This window comes from Bos indicus, chromosome 22 (genome assembly GCF_029378745.1).
Source record: "Bos indicus isolate NIAB-ARS_2022 breed Sahiwal x Tharparkar chromosome 22, NIAB-ARS_B.indTharparkar_mat_pri_1.0, whole genome shotgun sequence".
NCBI lineage: Eukaryota > Metazoa > Chordata > Mammalia > Artiodactyla > Bovidae > Bos > Bos indicus.
In genome coordinates this window covers 35,365,368-35,390,956 of record NC_091781.1, presented here as the reverse complement: position 1 = coordinate 35,390,956, position 25,589 = coordinate 35,365,368, and the positions used below count along the sequence as shown (strand labels likewise).

At 40.2% G+C, this 25,589-nt stretch overlaps 1 protein-coding gene and 1 long non-coding RNA gene across 18 annotated transcripts in view; one reads left to right on the top strand and one right to left on the bottom strand.

The window, feature by feature from the left end:
* MAGI1 (membrane associated guanylate kinase, WW and PDZ domain containing 1) overlaps positions 1-25,589 on the bottom strand; it is a 640,650-nt gene that overhangs the window by 529,667 nt on the left and 85,394 nt on the right. The gene's annotated exons all lie outside the window — the stretch shown is intronic.
* On the top strand, positions 4,901-9,083 carry LOC139178685 (uncharacterized). The gene is made up of 3 exons (XR_011563125.1): positions 4,901-4,990; positions 6,218-6,297; positions 8,472-9,083. It is a non-coding gene; the product is annotated as an uncharacterized lncRNA (long non-coding RNA).

The window sequence follows — 25,589 nt, the reverse complement described above, 5'->3', positions numbered from 1 at the left end:
TGAGAAAAGGTACATCAGCAACTGATTGTTGTTTTTGTTCAGTTGCTCAGTTGTGTCCAACTCTTTCCAACTGATACAAGATATTAAAGACTCACTGGCACCAAAATGAGACTGTATCCTCAACTGCATCGCACTCACTGACAGTGAACTACAAGGGGAGCAACTCTCTTTAAGACTCAACGTCAGTCAGTGCCAATCCCCTCACTTTTCATGAGTGATTCCACACTTTGGAAAACATTGCCTCAAGGAGCATTAAGACCTAGAGATGTCACAAATGCAAATTCATCTGCCAATAAATTAAGCTGCCCCTGTAGTTATTTTGCATAATGAGAAACCACAGAAATCAAAAGTACTGCCTCTAGGTTCCATCAGTCAATGGTAAAACGATCTGATGAGGGAAAGCTAATATGGCTGGCAGGCATTCCTGTGGTTAGGGACCTGTGGCTTGCACTGACCGCAAGACAACAGCAGCCAAGAATGGGACTTGGGTCCTTGGAGACAGAAGGGCCTCTCAGGCTGCATTCTTAACCTATTAGGGACCAGTTTGCACTATGACACCTGGGGCTCAGGACACACAACTTAACACAGCATGTCCTTTTGAGAAAAGGCAATGAGCAATCGTGAAAGGTCTGAAAATTAAGGCATGTGAGGAATATTATCCCCATATTTAAAACAGCAACCCAAGTCTCTCCAATATACATAAATCCTCTTCGTTCTCTTCTATTTTGTTTCACAGCATTTTCACCTCCTAACATGCAAATTGCTTGCTTTTACATGAGTCTGTTGTCTATCTCCCTCCATAAAGGGGAGGATATTTACTGTTTTGTTAACAGATGCACCAGGAGTGCCCAGAACAATGACTAACACACACAGGTGCTCAGTAAACTCAATCAATGAAAGAGCTATTTTATTAGAATTGTGGGTGCATACAACCAGAAAGGAAATGCTTAGATGAAATGCAATCAGCTTTTAATTTTGTATTTTACAGTGATTCTCTGTGAAGATTCTGGTATCAGAAAGACATGGGTTTGAATCTGCCACTTACAAGCAATTACACTCTAAATATTTGGATAACCTCAAGTTTCACAGAGATAACTATAAATAAGTTGAGAATCCAAGTATTTGGGAATAGAGACTATATTAAAATGAGGTGAGTAATAACACTTATTTCCCAGTTATCATGGTGCTCAAATAAGGTAATGTGTGTGTGTGTGTGTGTGTGTGTGTGTAAAAGAGCTTTTAAAACTCTTGTTCCCAATAAACTGTTATCCATTCTCATTTACAGTTATTATATTAACAGCCATGATAATTTACTGTGTATAGAGCTCAGTGGTGGCAGAAACCACTCATATTAACACCAAGGAGCCAATTGTGTGCAACTCTTCCCAATCCTGTGCTCAGTGTCTTTTCATTAGTGACTTAACATTGGCCAAAGTGTGAGTATTTACACAGTGGAAACTGGCAAACACTACAAATCAGCACTCCCTGCCCTGAGCAGGTTGATAACCATTAACCAGCATACCACTAATTACATTTGAGGACAGAATTCAGGGCAAGAGCAACTTAAGGACAAACTTTCAGTGAGAGAGTTTTCCAAAGTGGCCCCAGGAGCATGTTTAAACAGAAAATGGACATCATTTGTCAGAAGTACATGAAATGCAATCAATGCATTGTTTTCCCACTGACTCAGCTCTGTGCGCACGGGAATCTCCACTGTCCCCATCTCCGTACCTCCAACACTGCCACAGGAGCAAGCATGCTGCATAAGTTGGCTGTATGCTTCCTTCTCCCTCAAGATTCTAAAATTCTGTAATACATGTCAAATTACATTAGATCTGATTTCCATGGTCCTGATGTCAACAGAAAAGCAGCCAATGCCTTCCTTTAAATATAAAAGGTACAGTTTCACCTTTTAAAACCTACCTTCCAAATAAGAAAGTTACAATGAGCTGTTTCACAAGGAATAGCTTGCAGTGTTACCATTCTAGCCTACAGGCAAAACAATGAAAAGGACATCTCCCACCACCACCACCCCCCCACACCCTGAAAATGATGCAATTAGCAGTTTTCAGAGATGCAATGATAATGAGTGCGCAGAGCATTCAATGAAAAAAGCCTGTGACAATGAACCTGTTTTGTAGCGCCTCTGTCCTGAAAGCTATCTCTACTTCATTCATCCTTTCTCCTCATTCTGATTCAAAACTCATTTACACAAGTACCCTCTCCACCCTTGGTGGTAACAAAATGGTGACAAAAACTCCACCATTACAAAGAAATGGAATCAAAATATTTAAAGCAAGAATGTAATGCAATCTGTGTAAGATACTGGACAATTTCACCTGTTCTTTAACTGAGATCCTTTCATGCTGTCAAAGTTATAAAGTAAAAAATGAAAACAAATCCTTACAAATAAGGTACCATAAACCACAAACCAGGAGGCCTGGTCCAGAAACCAAGTCAGGGGAATTATTTAGGATGAGAAGCTGAGGGGATGTAGCATGGGAGGTGTACTCAGTCAGAAATCCAGGGTTCTAGTTCATTCTTTGATGTAATAATACCTTCATGGCTTTGGGCAAGCAATTAAATGAAGTTAGTTCTGTGGGGACCTCACACCTTTCCTACAGGGTAAATCCCTTAAAAGTATGTCAATGTAAACTCTTTAAAAGCAAATTCTGAATAACAAAAATGTATATTGTATCTAAAATAAGCATTAGGTTCTTCCGATTATGTCTCGGCCTTCAGCTTCTCCAAGTATTTATCGAAAAGATGACGTGCATTCTTGTGTTTGCTCAACTTCTTTTCAAGTTATATTACAGGATGTGTGTGTTAGTCACTTAGTCGTGTCCGACTCTTTGCAACCCCATGGGGTGTGTACCTCGCCAAGCTCCTCTGTCCATGTGATTTTCCAGGTAAGAACACTGGAGTGGGTTGCCATTTCCTTCTCCAATATTATAGGATAAGAAACAAGTTATGCATTATTCCCAAGGGCACAAAAAATACTACCATTAAAAAAGGATTTGAACCCAATTTTATGTATGGCACAGGGAAAATCCCCACCTATATTTTCTTGCAACTGACTTTTCATTGTACTGTTAGGGAACCACACAACTTGGCCAAGCAACTGATAACTACTTGCCTGAGCTGTCCCACAACAGGAGGTCCCAATAAAGAACACTAGCCATGAGAATTTGGGAGAGGCCAAAAGAAGGAGATGACCAACCTTCCAGAGTCCTTTTCACTGATTCATCTTGGCTGAGAGACACATGTGCCACCAAGAAGACAGACATGAGCCAAGCAAGATGACCATCCAGAAAGTAACCCCATTACTACAAAACCTGAGACTTCGAGCCACATTGCAGAGGAGTTCTCCTGGATTCCCTTGCCTTACTGTTCTCTGCACAGGCGCCCCTTCCCAACAGAAGTCTTGCTTTATCAGCACGTGCATTTCTGAGTGTTACACAGGATCTCTAGAGCCCTGGGAAGGGCTCCCGCTTACTGTAATAGTATTATACCTAGCGTATGCGGATATGTACACTTAAAGAAAAGCCTTATGACACTAACTAAAACACGTGTTTTAAAATACCCCCTTCCCATTGGAATATTACAATAGTTCCTAAGTCATATCTGACTCTTTTGTGAACTGGACTGTAGCCCACCAGGCTCCTCTGTCCATGGAATTCTCCGGGCAAGAATACTGGAATGGGTAGCCATTCCCATCTCCAAGGGATCTTCCTGATCCAGGGATCAAACCTCGTCTCCTGCATTGCAGGCAGATTCTTTACCATCAGAGCCACCAGGAAAGCCCTACCATCACATACATTATTCCAAATACTTCACTGAAACTGGGAAATGCCAAATATTCCACAGATAAATCAAGAGATTGATGAATGCAAGCATTTTTGAATAGAAAAAAAAATGCAGTAAAGTAAACTTGTGAAGACACAAATGCTTAGAAACATTTCAGAAGAGTTCAGTGAACTATTTTTTTCAGCGAGGAATGCGTCAGACTTGCTCTTTTTAATCTGACTAGTACGTCAGTTTCTTGTTCATTTTTCTCTTCCATTCTGTTTAAAACAACACAGAGAAAGCCCTGTTGGAAACTAGTGCCATATCCCAATTATTTCATTATATTGTTCAAGGAGGAAGTATTTCAGACATCCTGACTCTAAGATGTATGTGGCAAATTAAGAACATCAGAACTGCCACATGTATTTTGCCCAAATTCCCAGACAAAGCTTAAGTGTACATGGACTAGAAGAAGGGTGTTTGTTTTCACTCCTCCCACTCTTTCAAATGTATATTTCCAAGTGATGATTTGGAATGGCCAAGAACACTGACTTTCCTCATAGGTGTCATAAAAGTACATTATTGATACCAGTCTCTGATTTTGACCTTTAACATGGGTAATAAACTACATTCTCACTAAAGTTCTTGGTAGTAACATTTATAACCCAGGATCTAAGTGGGAATAAGGGAGAGAAGGGAAATGATATTTAGGGTTTTATCATCAACTGCCATTTTAAAGAACGACAGGCTGAGAATGTGCTGCCTCAAAGCAGCACAAAAGTTTAGATAATACATCATGTTTTCTAAAACTGGTTCTCTTATCTGAGCAAATACCTCTGAGATTTCTGTCTGTCCCACAGGCTCCTTTAGAACCTAACGCCCCCTACAGTATCCTTACTCTCCCCACCCAACTCCCACCCAACATACCTATACCATCAACAGGAAAACGCTACAAGCAGTCCCATAGTCCCGCCCCCCAACTCCAGCTCCTCCCCTAGGGCAATGGCTGATTGGCTCAGGAATGGGCATCTGGCTGAGACTCTACCAATCAAATTCTCTCTTTGGGGGAAACTTGAATGGAGTCTCTGTGTGACTAAAACTCTCACATAATAAAGGGAGCTGTAGTTCCAAATTGCACCTCGTAAATGGAAAATCAGAGAAAGTCCAGCTGGAGAAAAAGGTATCTAGAGCAAGAAGAGATGAAGTAAGAGTCCTTATAATTTTCTACTCCAGTTCTAGATCCTTTATGAGACCTGCCTCCATCCTTAACCTGGGGCTCCATGAAACATTTCTCTTTCTATATAATAAATCTCCTTTCTGCTCATGCTGTTACTTTAAACCAAAGCCAATTTGTAAGTTTAAATAAAGCACTCTGCTATACTACCCTGTACCAGACTTAACTTACTTAACATTTCTATCTTTTCAAAGTTTTAATCATATAAGGTATGAATGATATGAAAGATGACACAATTTTCTCATCTGTCTCTAGGTAGCATCTAACCCAATGTTCCACTGAAATCTGGGTATCCAGGAAAAGTTATAGTTATGTTTCTCCCAATAAATAGATATATTATGTAATATGTATCTTTTCCAGGGCAAAGCTCAGTCAATCTTGTCACAGACAAAGGCCACATTTATTTCTTAGAATCCAGAGAGAATGCAAAATGGCCAATATATACTTCTCTATTTCCATGTAACATACTACTCAACATGTAACAAGCCTAAAATAACAAGAGTCATGAATTATCTCTATATTTACTATTTCTGTTGGTCAGGATTTGGAAATAGCTACGTGGCTCTGGCTCAGTCCCTCATGTTTGTGCAGTCAGGATTTTGACCAGTCATGTGGAGGCTAGAGGATCTGCTTCTAAGATGCTAACTCATATGGTTGTTGGCAAGAGACCTGGGTTCCTCACATCATAGTCCAATTGACCACATGGACAATTCTCAAAGGCTGCTTGCATATCCTAAAGTGGCATCTGGCTTACCTCACAGCAAATGATCAAAAAAAGCATACCAGAAGCCACAATGTCTTTTATTCCACCATACTGGACCGGCTCAAATGTCGGTATAATTTGGTATGGGAAGAGACTATGCTGCTGCTAAGTCGCTTCAGTCGTGTCCGACTCTGTGCGACCCCAGAGACGGCAGCCCACCAGGCTCCACCGTCCCTGGGATTCTCCAGGCAAGAACACTGGAGTGGGTTGCCATTTCCTTCTCCAATGCATGAAAGTGAAAAGTCAAAGTGAAGTCGCTCAGTCATGTCCGACTCTTAGTGACCTCATGGACTGCAGCCTACCAGGCCCCTCCGTCCATGGGACTTTCCAGGCAAGAGTACTGGAGTGGGGTGCCATTGCCTTCTCCGAGTATATGGCCTAGCATGAAACAAAAGCTCAATGAATGGCAGATGTCATTGTTTTATTGTTTTTAGAGCTTTGTTTGAAAAGTTCCACCTGGAAAAGAAATATGCCTTCTCCGGAAGAGACTATACATGGACATAAATACAAGGAGGTAAGAACTGCTGAGGTCGGGGGGAGGGGGGAGGGCTGTCTTAGAGACTAGCTACCACAAATGACTAGATTAGAAAACATATTCGCTGAAACTCTTAACAGTAAATCTAATGCTTGGAGCAAAAGAAGAAAGAAGGAGGATGTTTTGGCTGAGCCAGAGTCTATTAATTATTTATGATAGTATGCCCTGCGAAGAAAATAAATGAGGTATGAAATACACTTCTATTCCTTCAAAAAGTTGATTCTAGGTGAGAGGTTTAGATTTGCACATGGCATAATTAGAGAGCAATTAGAGTGTACTGATTCTAAGTATAATACAGACTCAGAAAAGGAAGAACTAATAGGGTGGCTGAGCTACTGGAAAGCCATTCTCCACCCTTTACAAACAAAAGCTTAGCTTAACTTCACATTTTTAACCACCTATTTTAGGGATTACAGGTAGGACTTCTTCCAAACACTCATTTGAGGCTAGCAAGTGATTTAACAGCTCTAATGACTCATTAAATCCAAGAAAAAGGTTCCACCTTAATTACTCCACAACCAAGTACCTCTTCAACTGGGCTATCATCTTGATGCTAGATTGCTGGGCTGAGAAGGGGGGAAAAAAAAACTTTTAGAGTGGCTAGGAGGTAGTATTCCAAGGGGAACTTCAAAATCATCTTGTGAGCAAACAACAATAACGAATCTACACCAATTTGATCTTGGGATTCCATAAGTATTTATCTAACGGTAGCTATTATAAGCCAGTCACTGTGCTGGGTACTAGACACAAAGTAAGAACAAGATAGACACCAATCCTGATCTCTGATAGTTTCCAGTTTACCAGGAAAGGTAAAAAAAAAAAAAAAAAAAAAACTTTTTTTTTTTTTTTTTTTAAAACTCTAGTAAGGATAATGAAATTAAAAACTAAACTGTGTGTATACATTAATGGGGGAGGGGGGCAGGGGGGGCGGAGAGAGTTAGGCAAGAAAGTATATTCCAGGTGGAGAGACATACATGTTTGAAGGCCAAAAGCTAGAAAACAAGATGAATTTAAGGAACTGAAAGAAGTAAGAGACTAAAAGGTGCAATGAAAGGGGGCAAGTGGAAAACGAGAAAGGAATGGTTTAGCAGAGTAAATTCTGTGCAGCAAGTTCCAGCAAGAAGAGAAGTCTATTTCCTCACCCTTTAAATTCTGGCCAGCCTGGGATGTGCTTTGACCAATAAATGTGGTGAAGGTAACACTGTGTGATCTCTATTAGTTTGGGCCCCAAGAGACCTTGCCATATCCTCTTTCACTCCTTTGGAATGCTGTCCCAAAACCACCAGGTAAGGAAACCAGTCTAGGCTAATGGAGGCAAAGGGACCACCTGGAAGAGAAGCAAGGTGCCCCAGCAGACAACCAGAACCAAAGACCAAACACATGATGGAGATGAGCTTGGACCTTCTAGAGCTCAGTTACCCCTCCAACTGACTCATGAACCCAGGTGAAATTAGCCCAACTACCATCTGGTCAACTCAAAAAATCATAAGAAATAAAAAATTCTTATTTTTTTTATTTTTTTTTAAGTTACTATGCTTTGGGGATTTTGTTAGCAAATAGAAAGAAGCCAAATTGTACAGGACCAGGTACAAGACTTTGAAATTCATCCTGAAATCAATGGCAAGACATGGATGGGTTTTTAGAATATAGTAACATAATCTATGAGTACCATAGACACAGTGCCCAGGCCAACAAGATTTCCAGGAGCTGAAAAATCTTGTAAAGTTAAAGGAGAGACAGAATGGATTATGAAATGCAAAAGAACATAAAACAAAAACAAAAAAGGGGCAGAATCTGAGCTCATTCATGTTTCATTAGATTGTCTACAATCTGCAGCAGGATGACTACAAATTAATTCTTAGATAGTTACATACATTATTTTTTATCTGGGAGATGGGTTCATTTTAACCTGTTAGACTAGCCACAGAAGAAGAGCTTTCCAAAAAGCCTTGTCTTTAAATGGCAAATATGGGAACAAAGAGAAGGTCTCAGAAGTGAAAGTAGTGATCAGAGACACCAAAAGGCTTACCACACCATGGTGCCAACTCATAAATACAGCAAAGAAATTTTATCTATCTTGCAGGCCAAAAATTTAGCAAAATTTGAGTCAAACTGCTTAAAAAAAACAATTCTCTCCCTAACTTTCTCTATAGATGGTATCTTTCATCCCAATGAAGAGCCAGTTTGTACAGATGACCAAAAGCAAATTGATACCCGTGTGCTTATACCAGGCAGAGAATCTCATCAGGGAAGTAAACTAGCAAAAGAGAAGAAGGCCTATTTTCTGGAATCTAAATTCCAACAGCAAGTTATGACCGCTGGAGATCACCAAGAGCTGTCAAAAGGATGGCAGCCAAATACCTTGAAAATGCTTTCAACCAATTTGTGGACCTCAGTCTGCCCCTCCCTGTCACATCTCCTTTGCCCTTTCCCTCCTATTTCCCAGGCTCCCCAGCTTTGTCTGTTTTGAATGGCAGGGCACAGTGTTCAGCTAAGGAAATCCCCTCCTTCCCCAGCTGGCTCACCAGGAAATTGTTTAGAAGTCAGCTTTTTCCTGAAGGTGGCCTGACTGCCTACAGGGAGAGAGGGAGACTGTCTCTGGAGCTGTCTCCCCGGGCTGGTCAACTTGTGGATGTTGGGCTAACCACCTGGCTTCAGGCAGCCTCTGCAGTGTGAATTACCTGTCTGCATGAGTGTCTGCTGTATGGACTGCTTCAAATAAGCACCACCCAGGACTCACTATCCCTCACCTGCTTAATAGAACTTTTAAGTCATAAATTTTCATGTTTTTTTTTTTTTTCTCCCCCAACTTCACTTCTGATAAATAGGAGTGCTATTGCAAAGGGTGACCTCTCAATCCAAGAAGGGTAAAGAGAGAGGTAATGAAATTACATCAAAATTAAATAAGAATTTTCCCTAAAGGACATTCTTCAGTTTGATGATTACTTTAGCCCGAAAGAGTTTTAAACAGGGGAAGTAAGCCTCCCAATCAATTCAATGAAAAAAGAATATGGCAGCTCTTTACTTTTTATTTAATTTTATTTATGTATTTAGTTTTTTTAACAGCAATTGCCAGAATCAAAGGAATATGGCCAAAATAACATTTTTCTAAGGATGAACTATTTAACTACACACCTGAGACCTTAAGGGGGCTTCCCAAGTGGTGCAGTGGTAAAGAATCCACCCGCTAATGTAGAAGATGCAAAAGACATGACTTTGATCCCTGGGTCAGGAAGATCTCCTGAAGTAGGAAATGGCAACCCAGTCCAGTATTCTTGCCTAGAAAATTCCATGGACAGAGGAGCCTGGAAGGCTACAATCCACGGGGCCACAAAAAGTCAGACACGACAGAGCACACACACACGTGACCTCAAGAGAATATTTTTTTAAGTCTTTATCAGATATTTTATTTACCTTAAGAGAATATATTTCACATTAAATATCAATATGATCATCCTTGCGCTCAACTTCAAATACATACAAGGAAGACAATCTACAAGCTACTGCCAATGTTTTTTCAATTATCCATGGTACAAATAAAAATAGAGCTACCATGAGAAATAAAGAACTTGATCCATGGAAAGATGCACTATCTTCCAATTTAGCTTAGTTAACTGAAGTGTTACTTGGGGGAAACTGTACAACACAAAGGCTCTGCTCTCACTTACCTGCTCCAGGTGATTCAAGCACTACATAGAGGCTGGGACAGGAGGGACAATCTCTGAATGTCTCCTTCATTCTTAAGATGTTGTTGAACAACATTCTTAAGGATGTTGTTCCTTTGACATTGTTCAAAAGGAAAACCTCACTACTAGCCATTATTCATGGAGACTTGTTATTTTTCCCCTTTCAGCATTTAGACAAAACAATTTAAAGCCCAGAATGGAATAAATTAAAACAAGTGTCAAACACACACCCCTTAAATGCAGAGTGCTTGTAATGTACGTAGGTAGGACATCCTAATTATCTCAGGCCTCAAGATGTCCTTGTTCTTTGGTGTAACAGTGACATAAGATTTATTTATAGTTTTCCTGAGACTCATTAAACATTTCCTGAAATGAGACCACATCACTGAAATCATTTTATTGTGGTAGGCTGCCAGAGCTCAGCCTTTGTAGCAGGGGGAGGGGCATTAAAAAAAAAAAAAAAAACGAACAGAGGATGCAGCCATTGGAGGTAAACAGCAAGAACACTCTCAGGCTATTACATCCTGTCCTGTTTAACTCATTAATTTAGGAGACCCTATGCTTATAGAGTGAACACTAGCATTAGTAATTCCTTTGTGATTGATTATACAGCTAAAGAGAAAAACATAAATCAATCTACTTATATTTTAAATTAATGTAGATTAATTTAAAATAAGTAGACTGTTTACGCAGAAACTAGAACACTCAGATCATCCATGAAATATTCTCTTTTGAACTTACGGTGGCCCCCTAGTTGGACATGAAGTCTTTTTATTTCCTCTGTTTTTTTAAATTTCCTTTTTCAAGTCCTGCAGGCTTCCACATTTTATGACTATCAGCACAAAGACCTATATACAGCAAACTGTGTAATCTTTACTATTAAAAATATATACAAACTACATTTTACTATCTGTATTTCACAGTATTTCATATTTAAACACTGGGTTGGTGGCGGGGATCAATAACCAGACGGATCACCAATGCTAATTCTAAACAAATTACAAACAGCTAAATGTAGACAACTGATCTTGAATTACTCACAGACTAAGTAATGTGAAAGTATAGCAATGAAACACCGTCAAAGGGTCTTAAAGATGGTTCATTTTCTAGTTTCTGAGAAAATGTTTCAATGGTGGATGTTCAAAGATGAGCCCATTTAAATTATTAAGTAGGAGTAACAAGGGCCATATAAAACACCAACTCCTACTTCTCCATCACTCAGACTAGCCCCTCTGATCTTCCCTAGAATGTATCATCCACATCCCAGACCCTACAAGAAAGGAAAGGGTGATTGATTTGGGGAGTAAAAAGACTGAAGCAGTCACGATATCAAGTAGTTCAGGGCTAATGAGGATTTGGAAGCAAAACTGACATTCCTCATATTCTTTGAACATTAGTATGCACACTGTGGCCACTTGATAAATGTCCACTCAAAATATTACCTAGTTTCTGGATCAATTTATAGTTTCTCAGATAAAGGAAGAAAAAATGAGAAAGACAAATTTTTAGTGAAATTAAAAAAAAGAAGAATTTTGAAATATCAGTGCAGTACAAGCTGTAACTTGCCTGTTGTCAGTTCTACCCTTTTGCCCCTTAGTAAGAGAACTTTCACATTACTGGTAATCAAGTACCCGGAGGTAGGCTAGGAGATCATCAGGGAGGAAAGGTTTCACAGTACCAGAGTCACACTCACGAAGTTCTCTACATCCAACTTCTCTTTATCCCAAACAAAGCAAAGCTCACAAGGAAAGCAACTCTTAGGAATGCCCACTCAAAGACTTTCAGTTCAGTTCAGTCGCTCAGTCGTGTCCGGCTCCTTGCGACCCCGTGAACTGCAGCACGCCAGGCTTCCCTGTCCATCACCGATACCCGGAGCTTGCCCAAATTCATGTCCATCAAGTCCGTGATGCCAAAGACCTTGCATCATGCTTAAAGAAAGAATTAGGGGATCCAGTTATTTTACTACTGAGATTCTTTTTTCATCATTAAAGTGACTAAGATTTTAAATTTTATTGACTATCATGAGTAAGCAAAATAATATATGCAAAGCACTTGTCACACTACCTAACACAGGGACAACCTGAAATTTTTAATCATGATTTAGTTTGTTTGTAGCATGTATTTCAGCAGAAGATCTCTACCAACATACAAATTCCAAACCCCAAACAACCTCCTGTTATTCCAAAGTTCAACAATTAGAGAAACTCTATAAATACTATGATGTTCCAGGCAACTGCCATTGTTTTTCACCTCTCCTCACCACTGCAGGATTCTATTCCCTGCCAACTAAAATCTGCAACTGCATATGAAACTGTAGCGAAGGGAAAAAAAAAATTAATATAATCAAGGTGCAAAGGAGTTGAATTCTACTGTCCTTAGTTAAACCCAAGATGGTTCACTAATACTAAACTGCATCTAATTTCTCCAAAGCAGGCTTTCTCAACTGTAGCAATGTTTGCTCTCACAGCTAGTAAATTCTTTCCTCTGAGGAACTATACTGTGCATTGCAGCACGTTTAAGCAGCATCCCTGGCCTCTACCCTCTAGGTGCCAACAGCACCCTCCCAGGTGTGACAATCAAAACTGTGTCCAGATATTGCCAAATGTCTCCTGGGAGATACCATGAACCCTGTGGAGAACCACTGCTAGGTTAACATCACTGAAATGAGAACCACAACTCTAGTATAAAGTCACAAGGCTCATGAGTTTAGCTTCTCTCCTAAGTGAATCAAATAACTGCTTTAGAAATAAAAAAGTAGTTCTCAACAGCTCTGGGGCAGTCGAGGAAAAAATATTAACTTTCTTAGAGAATGCCAGTTTCCTTTGTTGAGGAGGGGGGAAAACGTCTTTTTTCCTTTGTCCTGCTCAATTCTCAGCCAGGACTCTATATCAACAGACAGATTAACAAGAGAGAAGCACAGATTTATTTAATATAAGTTTTACATGACACAGAAGCCTTCATAAGGAAATGAAGACCAAAGTAGTATCTGAGCATTTTTTTATACTGTTTGATGAAGAGCACAAAGTCATGAAAAAGCTGACAGGACAGAAGGACGTGAGGCAAGGGTAGTGAACTGGGGGAAGCCTGGCAAAACCTCTTAATTCAGATTTCTCCTGGTGTCTTAACAGCTCAGTGGGTAAATACCCGTCTACAATGCAGGAGGTACAGGAGACGCAGGTTTGATTCCTAGGCTGGGAAGATCCCTGAGAGGAGGAAAAAGGCAACCCACTCCAGTATTCTTGCCTGAAAAATCTCATGGAAAGAGGAGCCTGGCAGGCTACACAGTCCAAAGGCTGACAGAGAGCCAGAGATGACTGAGCAAATGAGCACACATGTGGTGTCTTAGGAGAAGCAAGGATGCTCCTTTCCTCCAGGGCACACAAAGGTCATGAGCCTGCTTCAGGGGGCGGTCAGAGAGCCCTTCATGCCAATGCCACTTCTCAAACTCCTTCAGTTCAAAACAGTCAAATGCCAACAACAAATGTCCTACTATATAGCACATGGAACAACACTCAATATCCTGTGATCAACCAGAATGGAAAACAATATGAAAAAGAATATATATGCATGAAAACCTGAGTCACTTTGCTGTATAGTAGAAATTAACACAACACTGTAAATCAGCTGTTGTTGTTGAGTCTGTAGCCCACCAGGATCCTCTGTCTGTGGGATTTCTCAGGCAAGCATACTGGAGTGGGTTGCCATTTACTTCTCCAGGGGATCTTTCCGACCCAGGGATCAAAACTCGCATCTCCTGCACTAGCAGGCGATTTCTTTACCACAGAGCCAACTGAGAAGCCGCGTAAATCAACTATAGTAGTAGTAGTAGTGGTAGTCGCTCAGTCATGTCGGACTTTTTGCGATCCTAGGGACTGTGGCCAGCCAGGATCCTCTGTCCATGGAATTCTCTAGGCAAGGATACTGGAGTGGGTAGCCATTCCCTCCTCCAGGAGATCTTTCCAACCCCTATACTTCAATAAAAAGAATATCCAACATGCCAAGGGTCATACTTCGGGGTAGTATGTCCTGAACACTGTTTTCTTCTTCACCTGTGGCCAACTCAGCATGCCACTATGTACACAGTGGAGTTTGTGAGAACCGTTCCTTTCATCAAAGCTTTATCCTGCTTTCAGAGAAGACAGATACAAAACCAACAAGAGGAGTAATCCTGACATTAGTGAAACACTTTATTATCAAACAAAAATATTTCTTACTAAGGATGGCTGGCAAACAGTATCTGAAGAAGTTTCATCGATGTTTTGGACAGCTGTCATATTTTAAGAGCTATCAAGCAGACAGTTGATCATTCCAGCAGCTGAGCATAACTTGCTATGTCCCTCAACTTCATTACTATGGGGCCAGAAAGAATACTTGGCATGATACCCACTCCAATATTATATGGTTGACTTCTCTTTTTGGCTTTTAATGACCACTATTAAACAAGAGGTCAAAGTAATACATACTGGAGAAATGATTACTGCCACTTTCTGACTTTACAGTTCATTGTATCACACAGAATGCTAGCAAGCACCTCACTTTTCTCATCCATAAAACGGAATAATGATAGCACGGGGTTGTTATGAGGATCAAATTAATTAATATTTATAAAAGGTTCACAATAGTGTTGCAACATAGGAATCAACGTAAGTGATTGCTAAATAAAGTTAATGTGGCCTGGTTATTTGAACATGATATTTTAATGTTTATATGCTGGCATTCTTCATGTTAAATTGGCTGTTATTTTTGTGTTCTTTTGTTTTTCTTCTGGTAGGAGCACTGTTTTGAAGTGTCCCTTTCTATCTCTGACTTTTAGGACACACTCACACCTTGGGGGAAAAGTCATATTATTTTTCCTAGAAAACAACACCCCACTATATGTGATGTACTAATCCTATGTACATACATATTCCTACATGTAAATTGATTGCAACCTACTACATAAATTTCCCTACCATCATTTATGAACCTTGTCCTACCATTTGAAAACACCACTTCAGGACCATATGTGCCAGAGGTGCCCTGTAGAGAGGTAAGACCAGCAGGCATTAAAGAAGGGGTTCTGTAGTCAAATAAGTTTGGGAAACAGTTTATGTCATATACCTCAAACACAATGCAAGCCAAGAAATTCTAAATTAAGAAATGGATTCATTCTGTAGAACTCAAAAGACCTCAAATTTATTTATGGACTGGGAATATTTTTTCTTCCATGGTAAAAAAATGTAGTACTACAAAGCTTGAGGAATCATAGCTAATTCTCATATTTCTTAAATGGAAGGAAAACAAAGCCTCAGAGAGGCATTCTTCGTGACGCAGCCTACAAATGCCTTGAACCTGTGACTAACTGAAGGGAGGTGCTTAGGAATTCTCACTCAATTCTGTTAAGCATTTTGCAGTCTCTAAAGATGAGTTAATGACAAGTGATCCTGAATGCCAAAGAAAGGCAATGCCACAGAATGCTCAAACTACTGCACAATTGCACTCATCTCACACGCTAGTAAAGTAATGCTTAAAATTCTCCAAGCCAGGCTGCAGCAATACATAAACCGTGAACTTCCAGATGTTCAAGTTGGTTTTAGAAAAGGCAGAGGAACCAGAGATCAAATTGCTAACATCCGCTGGATCATCGAAAAAGCAAGAGAATTCCAGAAAAACATCTATTTCTGCTTTATTGACTATCCCAAAGCCTTTGACTGTGTAGATCACAACAAATTGTGGAAAATTCTGAAAGATATGAAAGAGGCTGACCTGCCTCTTGAGAAACCTGTATGCACGTCAGGAAGCAACAGTTAGAACTGGACATGGAACAACAGACTGGTTCCAAATAGGAAAAGGAGTACGTCAAGGCTGTATATTGTCACCCTGCTTATTTAACTTCTATGCAGAGTACATCATGAGAAACGCTGGGCTGGAGGAAACACAAGCTGGAATCAAGATTGCCAGGAGAAATAGCAATAACCTCAGATATGCAGATGACACCACCCTTATGGCAGAAAGTGAAGAGGAACTCAAAAGCCTCTTGATGAAAGTGAAAGTGGAGAGTGAAAAAGCTGGCTTAAAGCTCAACATTCAGAAAACTAAGATCATGGCATCCAGTCCCATCACTTCATGGCAAATATGTGGGGAAACAGTGGAAACAGTGGCAGACTTTATTTTTCTGGGCTCCAAAATCACTACAGATGGTGACTGCAGCCATGAAATTAAAAGACGCTTACTCCTTGGAAGGAAAGTTATGACCAACCTAGATAGCACATTCAAAAGCAGAGACATTACTTTGCCAACAAAGGTTCTTCTAGTCAAGGCTATGGTTTTTCCTGTGGTCATGTATGGATGTGAGAGTTGGACTGTGAAGAAGGCTGAGCGCCGAAGAATTGATGCTTTTGAACTGTGGTGTTGGAGAAGACTCTTGAGAGTCCCTTGGACTGCAAGGAGATCCAACCAGTCCATCCTAAAGGAGATCAGTCCTGGGTGTTCACTGGAAGGACAGATGTTGAAGCTGAAACTCCAATACTTTGGCCACCTGAGGCAAAGAGCTGACTCATTAGAAAATACTCTGATGCTGGGAAAGATTGAGGTCAGGAGGAGAAGGGGATGACAGAGGATGAGATGGTTGGATGGCATCACTGACTCAATGGACATGGGTCTGGGTGGACTTCGGGAATTGGTGATGGGCAGAGAGGCCTGGCGTGCTGCAGTTCATGGGGTGGCAAAGAGTCGGACACAACTGAGCAACTGAACTGAACTGAACTGATCCTGAATTCCTCTTCCCTTATAAAGGAATGTCCTAATTGAGTAAGTAAAATTCAGTTCACTTCAGTTCCGTCACTCAGCCGTATCCGACTCTGCAACCCCATGGACTGCAGCACGACAGGCTTCCCTGTCCATCATCAACTCCTGGAAATTTCTCAAACTCATGTCTATCAAGTCAGTGATAGACATCAGGTGGCCATCCAACAATCTCATCCTCTGTTATCCCGTTCTCCTCCCTTCTTCAATTTTTCCCAGCATCAGGGTCTTTTCCAATTAGTCGGTTCTTCTCATCAGGTGGCCAAAGTATTGGAGTTTCAGCTTTAGGATCAGTCTCCCCAATGAATATTCAGGACTGATTTCCTTTAGGGTGGACTGGTTGGATCTCCTTGCAGTCCAAGGAACTCTCAAGAGTCTTCTCCAACACCACAGTTCAAAACCATTAATTCTTCAGCGCTCAGCTTTCTTTATAATCCAACTCTCACATCCATACATGACCACTGGAAAAACCATAGATTTGACTAGACAGACCTTTGTTGGTAAAGTAATATCTCTGCTTTTTAATATGCAGTCTAGGTTGGTCATAGGTTTTCTTCCAAGGAGCAAGCATTTTTTAATTTTATGACTGCATTCACCATCTGCAGGGATTTTGAAGTCCAAGAAACAGTCTCTCACTGTTTCCACTGATTCCCCATCTATTTGCCATGAAGTGAAGGGACCAGATGACATGATCTTAGTTTTCTGAATGTTGAGTTTCAAGTCACCTTTTTCACTCTGCTCTTTCACTTTCATCAAGAGGCTCTTTAGTTCTTCTTCACTTTCTGCCATAAGGGTGGTGTCATCTGCATATCTGAGGTTATTGATCTTTCTCCCTGCAATCTTGATTCCAGTTTGTGCTTCTTCCAGCCCAGCGTTTCTCATGATGTACTCTGCATAGAAGTTAAATAAGCAGGGTGACAATATACAGCCTTGATGTACTACTTTCCCAATTTGGAACCAGTCTGTTGTTCCATGTCCAGTACTAACTGTTGCTTCTTGACCTGCATACAGATTTCTCAGGAGGCAGGTGAGGTAGTCTGGTATTTCCATCTCTTTAAGAATTTTCCACAGCTTGTTGTGATCCACACAGTCCAAGGCTTTGGCATAGTCAATAAAGCAAAAGTAGATGTTTTTCTGGAACTCTCTTGCTTTTTCCATGATCCAGCCAATGTTACCAATTTGATCTCTGGTTCCTCTCCCTTTTCTAAATCCAGTTTGACCATCTGGAAGTTCATGGTTCACGTACTGTTGAAGCCTGGATTGGAGAATTTTGAGCATTATTTTGCTAGCATCTAAGATGAGGCAATTGTGCGGTAGTTTGAGCATTCTTTGGCATTGCCTTTCCTTGGGATTGGAATGAAAACTGACCTTTCTCAGTCCTGTGGCCACTGTTGAGTTTTCCAGATTTGCTGGTACATTGAGTGCAGCACTTTCACAGCATCATCATTTAGGATTTGAAATAGCTCATCTGGAATTCCATCACCTCCACTAGCTTTGTTCATAGTGATGCTTTCTATGGCCCACTTGACTTCACATTCCAGGATGTCTGGCTCTAGATAAGTGATCACACCATCGTGGTTATCTAGGTCATGAAGATCTTTTTTGTATAAGTAAGATTAAATGAGATTAAAACTGCTATATAGATGCTAAAAGCTTTCAAAGTCTTTTTTTGGGGGAAGGTGCTCATTCATCCATCTATGCAGTATTCTACCCAGCAAATGTTTATGTACAAGCACTACACTAGGTGCCTATATATATGTGTGTATGTGTGTGCATATAATTATATTAATTGTATATTATTAATATAATAATTATATAATATATAGACATAAATGTTTTAGCGTGAAGGAGTTGGCATTTCTTTTCCTAGTTTAAATGAGATATAATTGACATATAATGTTGTATTACAATATACAACAATAATAATTTGATATATATATATATATTCTGAATGATTACCATAGTAAGTTTAGTTAACATCTATTACTTTACAGAGTTAGCAATTTTTTAATACAGTCTTTTAAATAAATAAAACATTTTAAGACCATGAAGAAAATCCTTTGGATAGTCTATCTCCTCTCTACAAGATACTTCTAGAAAGAACCACTAGCTCACCAGAGTTGAACTGTGAAGAAGGCTAAGTGCTGAAGAATTGATGCTTTTGAACTGTGGTGTTGGAGAAGACTCTTGAGAGTCCCTTGGACTGTAAGGAGATCCAACCAGTCCATTCTAAAGGAGATCAGCCCTGGGATTTCTTTGGAAGGAATGATGCTAAAGCTGAAACTCCAGTACTTTGGCCACCTCATGCAAAGAGTTGACTCATTGGAAAAAGATTCTGATGCTGGGAGGGATTGGGGGCAGCAGGAGAAGGGGACGACAGAGGATGAGATGTCTGGATGGCATCACTGACTCAATGGACGTGAGTCTGAGTGAACTCCGGGAGTTGGTGATGGACAGGGAGGCATGGCGTGCTGTGATTCATGGGGTCGCAAAGAGTCGGACATCACTGAGCAACTGAACTGAACTGAACTGAACTGATGCCTAAATTATTCTTTGTAGCATTAAAGAATAACAGAGGGCTTCCCAGGAAGCGCCAGTGGTAAAGAACACCCCGGCCAATGCAGGAGATGCCAGAGACTGAATTCAATTCCTGTGTCTGGAAGATCCACTGGAGGAGGAAATAACAACCCGCTCCAGTATTCTTGCCTGGAAAATTCCACAGAAGAGTCTGGCTGGCTAGAGTCCATGGGGTCACAGAGAGTCAGACACTACTGAGCAACAGGGTATGCGTGCACGCACACACACATGTATGTGTGCCATTCACATACCCATTCATTCATTCATTGATTCACTCATCGAATGTTTATTAAATTCTAGTCTGCCAGAGTATTAAAATGGAAAAGTGAAAAAGCAAGGCAAAAAACAAAACAAGAAACAATGAAAAATGCGGGGGCGGGGGGGGGGGGGGGGGTAAGGTAAAAACAGGGAATTGTTTAGGCAATATAGAGACTTGTCGGTTCGCTGGATAACACCAAAATGTGTAACTGGGTAAATATGAATTATATAATATCAGCACTCATCTGTTACACAGGGGATATTCCTTATATGATATTGCTGTGGAGAGGCAGGCAGTCTGGACTGGAGAACAGGAACTAACATCCTCACGTTACAACAGGAAAAACTGAAGATAGCTGGTGTATTAGGGCATCAGTTCTCAACAGGAGTCTGCTGGAGAAATCAATCTTAAGATGCAGATATTCTGGCCACTCTCCAGACATTCTGATTCTTGAGGCCTGTGCTGTGCCTGAGAATCTGCATTTCTAACAACCACGCAGCAGCTTCTGAGGCGGTGGTCTGTAGACCACACATTCTTTCAGTGAAACCTCAGTGGGTACCTAATACATGGTGATTCCAGTTTGAGGTGCTAAAATCCAATCAGTGAGAAAAGCACACATGAGAAACAAGCATTCAGGTGGTAATAACTTTTTAAAAATTATTTTAAAGTAATATAGTATTCCTCAAATAAATTCGAAAAAATAATTCAGGAACCAGAATTTCCCTGCTGTAATTTATTTATTACATTAGAGGAAAAAGCCATTAGGCAGCCGTCTGGGGCTGACCCAAGGGTCGGTCTCAGATGTAGAGACTGGGAAGGAGTGGAGTAGGCTGACCACAAGGGCTAGCAGCCACCTGGAGAGGGTCTACAAAGGAGGCTCCAGCCTTTCCTGCCAGTCCTGTGTATGCCCTCTCCCTGGGACCATGGGAGAATCACTGGAGAACAGAAAGGATGCTGATAGAGAGGAAGCAAAAAAATATGTCCGCTCTCTTGCCAACAAGCCCCAGTTAAAGGACTTTCAAAGCTCCAAGTCCTCCTCTTCCTCCTTCTGGTTACTGATGCTGACCTCTGAACTCAGTGCAGTTAGAATTTGCTCCCTCCCTTTTCTGCATTTTATCATTTACTTCCTGATTTAAACTATTAAAGCTTCACTAGGTTCTATTTCTGGTCCTCCACCCATCCCCTTTGGTTCCAAATTTCAGCAAAAGCATCTCCAGGTTAGAGAAAGACAGACTCAATGGGGGTATGAAATTCACCCTGGGCAGGATCAGCCACCAAAGAGGACAACTCAGTCCTATTTGTCTTGGCAAGGCATTCAGTAAGCTGCTGGTTATGTCATTCACCCACAAGTAGGCAGGCCTGACTGTTTTGCAGTTATCCATTTCCCAAAAATGGTATCCTGACCACACACACACACACACACACACACACACACACACACACACATATCCAGGGTATACCACCTTTCCAGTGCCTTTCAAAAGAAGCAGGGCCAGACAAAAGGGAACAAAAACAAAAAAGATAAAATCCACATGCAACAAAACACATAAAATTTTTCAATACACAAAGATTTTTTTCAGCTACAGAGAAAGTACAGAATAAAATGCGGATAGCTGGAGAATTTTATCCAACTAATAAGTTGATACAGCATACTTCTGAAGTTAAATGACAAAACCAGGAAAGCCAAGCAGTACCCAAAATTCCACTACTAAAGTGTTTCATCTCAGGTATTTTATATGAATTAATTTCAATTTACAGCTAAATGTCAAGGAAAACTGGTTTGCTTTCTACAGGGCATTATGTTTGGTGCCCTAAGGCCTTCAGGCCCTGAGTAGCTTATAAATAAATAACATTTTCTCCTGACTGTTATGTAAAATAATTTCCCAGCTTGCACTTCCTGCAGTCCCTAAAGGAAACAGAATTCCAGTGTTACAAGAGAATTAGATCTATAAGCCACAGTAAACAGTTTCTGAAAGCAGACCAGCAAAATGCTAAGAGAGTCAGCCTCTGTCCTTTTATATTTATACCTGTATCCATACTAAGGCTGGGATTGAAATTTGTAAAACTCCCAAACATAACTGCAAGATGCAACTATACCCCACAAAGGCTTAAGTACCTAGAAAAATGTATGCTCAACCTAAAATGGGACAAGGGGGAGAATAAACAACATTTCTCTAAATTCAGGCTTAAGATAATATGCAAGCATTTTAAAATCCTGTGAAAGTGAAAAATGAATGTCGCTCAGTCGTGTCCAACTCTTTGCAACCCCATGGACTATACAGTCCATGGGATTCTCTAGGCCAGAATACTGGAATGGGTATCTACTCCCTTCTCCAGGGGATCTTCCCAACCCAGGGATCAAACCAAGGTCTCCTGCATTGCAGGTGGATTCTTTACCAGCTGATCCACCAGAGAAGCCCATATAAAAAAATTCTGTATTTATATCTTAAAATCACCAAAAGACTACACTGAGACAAGCTATCATGAAATTATTGTGATCAAATAACACTAATTATAAACTGCACATCTTTGATTAACTATTGAAGCTTTTACCAGTGGTACCTTTTTAAAACTACTTTGCCCAGTGTGGCTAAGACAGTGTGGAACTTTAAGCCCAAGAAAAGAAGACCAGTTCAATAATTCCCTCTTTAAGGGCAAAAGGACAAGACCTGGAATATTCTGAGATGAGACCCACCTCCCTTGGCCCTCTCTCAGGGATTCTCTTGTTCTATAAAATGTCGAGTTTTCTCTCTCTACTTTGAGACTTTCCTCATTAATGAAAGTTTTCCCTACTGCAGCAGCCTGAATAAAATGCTCAGTAATTTTCCCTTTCATTGTAATAAAATTCAAAGTGTTCAAGCAGAGCTATGGTAAACTTTGAAACAGGATTAGAAGTCACCTGGGCAAGCCTCATTAAACTTCAGTTTGTGTTAAACCCAAGAGGTTGAAAATTCTTGGAAAGTTCAGTCGGACTAACTCAAAACCTCAAAACCCATGTTTGAACTTTGGACATCTTTCCTTTAAACGATAAGAATATAATTCATACTGGCTCAGCTTATTCAATAGATTTGTAAAACAAATCCCTTAATATCACAAGCAAAGACATTCCTCTTCAACTCAAGCATTTCAAACTTCATTCATACCAATGTATAATGTCTAAGCAACTATTTAAATTATCTAAAATTTAAACTGCTTCAAATTGTTTGAACAATTTAAAACCTGTTTTCATTTTAGCATCATAAAATCTCACAAGAGATTTATTAAGAAACAAATGCTGCAATGCATGAAGAAGCTACTGCAGAGATACACTGGGAACCATGCAGCTGAATTTTTATGTCCCAAAGCAAAAGGACTGAACTGACTCACCCAGCCTCCTTCAACTGCCCAGTAACCAACCTAAAAAGATGACAAGAGCAGAGTGAAGAAGTGAAGAGAAAAGAAGGCAAATGTCACTCCTTCAAATGCACTCAGCAGACTAACTGCTCCATATTCTTCCAAGCATTTGTCACTTCCTGAGCACACTTCCATAGCAGTGGAACATTCAGCTATAAATTTTTAGTCACCCAACTCGTTAAAGTACAAGTGTGCCTGTGTCACATCTGATACGTCCCCAACATCTGCACAATAAACCCAAGAGAACTCTGCATCCATTGTGTGGGTAGCTATATTTTAGAACAGTGCTTGACACACAGGAAGCACCCACTAAACACTTGTTGAATGAACCAGTAAATGCCCACTGTTGTTTCTGATGTTATTACTGCTGCTTAGCTGGAAATTCCTAAGTTTCTGTTAGGTGTGCGATTAAATAAACAAAACAGAATCCACTGACAATTGTACCTTCTGTCTCAATCATCATTCAGGCTTATCCAAATTCACAGCTTAGTTTTACCAAGACTAACGACTCCAAGTCCCCAAGAGCAGGAAATGTGCCTTTGGTTCTCTTTCAGAAGCCCTAGAAACACCATGACAATCAACATGCAGGCCCAGAGTTCAGCTGAAGGGTGGGACATGCTTCTAGGTTTCTAAGGTCCCAAAGAGTTCAACATTCTGTCAAAGAGCCAAATACACCCAGGAGTATAGAATTCATTTACCAACAGCATCTGACTGCCTTCCATATCCATCTAAACCTCAAATGTTTAAACTTTTATGTCTAGGAAACAATAAACCGGATTGGGACTAGCTACTCTATTGGTTCATAATGTTTTCACAGCTTGTCAATTTTAAGCAGAAGAAATGAAAAGGCCACATTCAGGATCAAAAATTAGACACACACGTTAGGATATAAAAATAGAGCTAGACCGCCCAAGTGGAGAGCTTAGTCTTGTGGAGAGCTTAGTCTTGGCTGAAATTACCTAGCTTAATTCAGAGATCCATTCCTGGAAGGGAAAGACATGAACAACTGCAGTCAATTGTGGAAAATGTGGAGCCTCACTTAACCTTCCTGGTAAAGGAACTCCACATGGATTTACATCTCCTCTCAGCCCTGCTAAGACTGAAAAACACTAGGCTCGGATACCACTCAGTCATAAAAAAGCATGAAATTTTGCCTTTTGCAACAGCATGGATGGACCTGGAGGGTTTCATGCTTAGTGAAATAAGCAGGTCAGGATACATACTCTGTGTTATTAGTTATATGTGAATCTAAAAACTAAAATGAGTGAATACAACAAAAAAAGAAACAGACTTAAAGATATAGAGAACTAGTGGTTACCAGTGAGAAGAGAGAGGGGAGAAGGGGCAGGATAAAGACAGAGGATTAAGAGATACAAAGTACTATGTATAAAATAAGCTAAAAGTATATACTGTACAGCATAGGGAATATATCCATTATTTTGCAATAACTATAAATGGAGTACAATCTTTAAAAACTGTGAATCACTATGTTGGACACCTGAAACATATAATATTATACACCAACTATATCTCAGTACACACACACACACACACACACACACACACTCACGGGCACAAAACCAAAACACTAGGCTTGCACCTGCCCAACCTCGTGAATGATAGTCAAAGAAGATAGGCTTTGAATCCAAAAAGTAAGGACTAAAGTAAAAGACTAAATGATGAAACTGAGTCCTGCAAAACACAGATATAACTACTATAAATTCATATGTAAATTAATTCCCTTATTATGCCAAAGGATTGCTCAAGGAAAATAATTAGAATCTCTCCTCTCCAAGAATTTGTAAATCCCTCTTCTACCAGTTGGAATGGAAATTACAAAATGCCAGCTCGCACTGATCTTCAAAAGCCAACACTTGAATGGAAATGTCTACCCTGTAATACACAAAGCTCCAGGCAGAGTTCTGCATTCTGTATAGGTCTAGTGGGGAACAGGAAGGATGAGCGTCTATTGGAAGACAGAGTGCTGGGGAGACTTCAAGGAGAGGACAAAACAAGCACTTGGTTCACTAAACAAAGTAGCAAAAGAGCGCATGTTATCTTAAGGAAGTCTCCCTGGAGTCCTATTCCTGCTTCTCCTTGCCCAGGCCTTCATATCTAGTCTGGCTCCCAAGATGGGCTAACAGAATGAATACAGGCCACGCACAGGACTGCTTACATACCTATAAGGCGAGCGAGTGTGGCAGAGAAACTTTATTTTTAATTTCATCTTCACTGATTTAAAAAGATAGTGCAGTTAATGGAAAACTTTTCATTTTATTTTAAACCACCTGAATCTACTTTTCCAACTAAATTCTTTTAAACGTATATACTCAAGTATGGAGACACACACACACAGCAAGTATTTCCAATGAAATCATAGCATCTAAACCGAGATGTACTCTAAACGTAAAAGATACACTTGATTTCAAAGACCGGTATGAAAACAAAGGTAAAAATCTCATTAGTAACTTAATATTGACTACTTGTTGAAATGATAATATTCTGAATGGACTCAGTCAAAATGAGTATCATTAAAATTAACTTATTATAATTAATTTACCAATTGAAATTAA